Consider the following 3,642-nt stretch of genomic DNA (forward strand, 5'->3'; position numbering starts at 1 on the left):
CTGTTGGACTTGCAAATCACTATGGGTTTCCAAAAGCAAAGCCCCATCACGTAGCGAGAGCAGAATTTCAAAGTGCCAGTAATTGCATATTCACCATTCTGAAAAATATATGGATTAACCGTAACAAAGGACTGACCTCCTTCAATACGTGATGCCATGAGGAACCGAGGTGTGACTTGGAGAGTCTTTGAATCCTTAGCCTCATTCCGTTTACGTTTAGTAGACTGAGACTAAGATGAGTGGCTGATTCCGAAATAATCCCCTATGATTGCCAGCGTCTCCAACGGTGCGCTGCTTCCAACTGGGGCTCACTTGGAGTGGGCTCACTGCTTTAGGTGATTGTTCTCACCTCACGTCACACATCTCGAACTTCTGTCTCAGGAACCAATTGGCAGTTTGGGAGGATCACCGCTCAAGGATTCATTTCTCCCAGGAACTGGCCTGTACCACGGGGTACGCACGAATCCCACCTGTCGACCTGGGGCAGGGAATTACACGTTACCCACTCACCTGTTACGCGTCAAACGCGTGTTCCGACCTTCAGGAGGGCACAGGGAGGAAGAAGAAACATAGAGGAACCTCAAACGCTGACGCGCAGGAAGGATAGGAGATGGAGAACTAAGGAAGAAAGAAAAAAAAAAAAATATGAGGTACTGTTCCGATGCCGGGTTATGGAAACGCCAGAATACATGCCGGAAACATCCCAGACATATTTCTAAGGGAAGGAAAAAGGATCGTGGCGCTGTGGTGGCCAAGCACAAACTCATCAAAGATTGGTGAGCCACTTGACGGGGGGGGGGGGGGGGGGGGGGCAATTAGGTTTAATGAGGCATAGTTCCCAAACTTTCTACTCAAATTTATGACACAATTAATGTGCGGTGTCACTAGTGTAAAAGGTGCTAACTTTAGAATGTTAAATCAAACGGTGGATTTTCAGTGTCATCGCACTTCAGAGTTGTAACAAATCTGTCACAGAGAAGTTATTTAAAGCATGTGCAGTCAGTTACCATAAGCAAGGTGTAGGATAACGCTTAACAGTACAAATTTTCCGCATTTCAGTAATCCTTTGGACTGTTCTTCAACGAGTGAGCTAGAGAAGAACACACTAAATGAAATTTGGACTAAGGTGAAAAAAACCTTTCGTAGGAGATGTACATCAAAACCCTTAGAGAAAATTTCTAACCAGATTTTGCTTACTTCCAGTCTGTACAATTCACAAAAGTAAAAGTAAAACAGTGTCACTGCTCTATATTTTTGGACGTAACGATAACTATTTGGAGCTATGAAGTTCAAGTTTTGGTGACTGAACCATGAGAAATTATTACCACATCTACAGTATTCGAAAAGACAATACACAGAGTCGATATTTCTTTATCAGTAGTGTCTATGTAACTATAGAGAAATGCGTTTCCAAGGTCTGGGGACCAGATAGATCGAAGGTTTTTTAGACAGAAGGTTTTTTAAAAAAATTACTAATCCAAATTACATATGTATATTTTAGTAACTAATGTTTAACGTATTGTTCTAATTTTCAAATTAATCTTAGCCAACGAACCATAGCATATGAGCATTTATTTTAATGTTGTCACTGTATTTGCAAATCAATTATATCTCTAAATACTGTACCAGTAGTCAGTCACTTAATGAAACATACGTTTACTTTGTGAACTAGATTAATGGTAGTTCAAATTGAAATTCAGATGAGGCATGCAGAAGGTTTAAATAATAATTCTTGAAGCATCGTGCTTTGCGTTGGGCATCGCTTCATTGGGTCACAATATAGAGAGAACGTTTGATGTAGGTCATCTTGTGATAGTTTTACGCATTTTATGCGTGTGTTCAAATTTATTTACTTACTGAAGTAACGAAAGTGAAATTGATGCTAAAATTTGACTGACAGGTTCCGTTCCCATTGCTTTTCATCACTATGTTCTATCACAGTATACAGACTATTAAAACTCTTTCCGAACATTCCATGGAAGGCCCAAAGGTACCGACCGGCCGCCGTTTCATCCTCAGACCACAGGCGTCACTGGATGCGGATACGGAGGGACGTGTGGTAGACGCACCGCTCTCCCGGCCGTTTGTCTGTTTACGAGACCAGAGCCGCTATTTTTCAATCAAGTAACTTCTCAGCTTGTCTTACAAGGGCTGAGTGCACCCCGCTTGACAACAGTGCTCGGCAGACTGGATGGTCACCCATCCAAGTGCTAGCCCAGCCCGACAGCCCTTAACTTCGGTGATCTGACGGGAACCGGTGTTACCACTGCGGCAAGGCCGTTGGCCGCAGACTATTAGTCCTACAGAAAAATCAGAACCTTTTTGTAGGAAATTAAATGCACTTATAATGAGATATGTTTCCGCTGTATGCCGTAGTTTTCAAGTTATTCAAGAAAAACGCACAAAACTGACCTTCAAATGCACTCCCACTCCGACACTGAGCCCTACCGCTCAGCATTTCTAGTATGTTGTTCGTGGCACTCCGTGCTAGCACTGTACAAATATTTGCGACTGCACGATTTATTTCCCACATTCGACATTGAATGGTCCTCATTAACTGACCTTATCAAGGCACCGGCTTACCCGAAAACACACAAATTCTGAAACCGACTTACGTGAAAAATATACCTAATAATTTCGAGAATTTTAAAAGCATAAAATAAACAATTACACTGTTGAATTCTTCAGATCTTGTGATTACGAAACTACTGTGCTTGCAAGGATTAGGTTTGAATCGAAATGTCGATGGAGTTAGTTTTAGCATAACGTTTACAGAAGTCGTTTTTCCTTTCATTACACTAAAGGACACGTTTAAATTAATAATGTTAACGGAGTAGCTGGCTATGCTGATGGCGTAATAGCTCAATCAATTGAGAACACGCCCGGGTTCCCGGGTTCGATTCCCGGCGGGGTCAGGGATTTTCTCTGCCTCGTGATGGCTGGGTGTTGTGTGCTGTCCTTAGGTTAGTTAGGTTTAAGTAGTTCTAAGTTCTAGGTGACTTATGACCACAGCAGTTGAGTCCCATAGTGCTCAGAGCCATTTGAACCAATTGAGAACAGAAAGGGTCGATATTGGGAGCAGCTCGTGAAGTCGAAAATGTTTTACAGTGGTTTGAGGGAGTGGCACGAACAACATACTAGAATTCCTGACTGTTAAGGGACGAATGTGGGGTAGAGATGCGTTTGGAGGTCACTTTTGCGCGTTCTTCTTGGATAACCCGAAAACCGTAGTCTCAGGAGAAAACGTGTCTCTTTACAGAATTTTACTACATTAAATTTCGTGCAAATGCTCCTACTCGTTTTTCCTGTAGGAATAATACTTCACGTGTAGAAAGAGAGAGAAATAAAATCTCGTGCTTTGTTTATGAAGGCCTGCTTTAACATTGCGGGTTCCACAAAACGACAGCGGCAGCGGCAGGGGCAGCCAAACCACACTGTACAGCTGCGCTTATAATGAACGAAATTGTGAAAGAATTGAAAGTAACTGGAAACCGAAAACGTGTGCAGACAACAGGTACTATAAACATATGCAACGTGTGGATATCACAAGGTTTCCTAAAATTGCATTAAATCTTAAACTAAATAGGAAAAGAGATTTTTTTTTCATTTAGTAATCTTTCGATTGGCTGTGCTGTCCTTTCT

The 3,642-nt window shown here is 42.1% G+C and overlaps 1 pseudogene; it reads right to left on the bottom strand.

The window, feature by feature from the left end:
- Positions 1-2,167: 2,167 nt before the first annotated feature.
- Positions 2,168-2,285, bottom strand: LOC126485798 (5S ribosomal RNA; annotated as a pseudogene).
- Positions 2,286-3,642: the final 1,357 nt, after the last annotated feature.

The sequence above is a fragment of the Schistocerca serialis genome, chromosome 6, assembly GCF_023864345.2.
Source record: "Schistocerca serialis cubense isolate TAMUIC-IGC-003099 chromosome 6, iqSchSeri2.2, whole genome shotgun sequence".
NCBI classification, from domain to species: Eukaryota; Metazoa; Arthropoda; class Insecta; order Orthoptera; family Acrididae; genus Schistocerca; species Schistocerca serialis.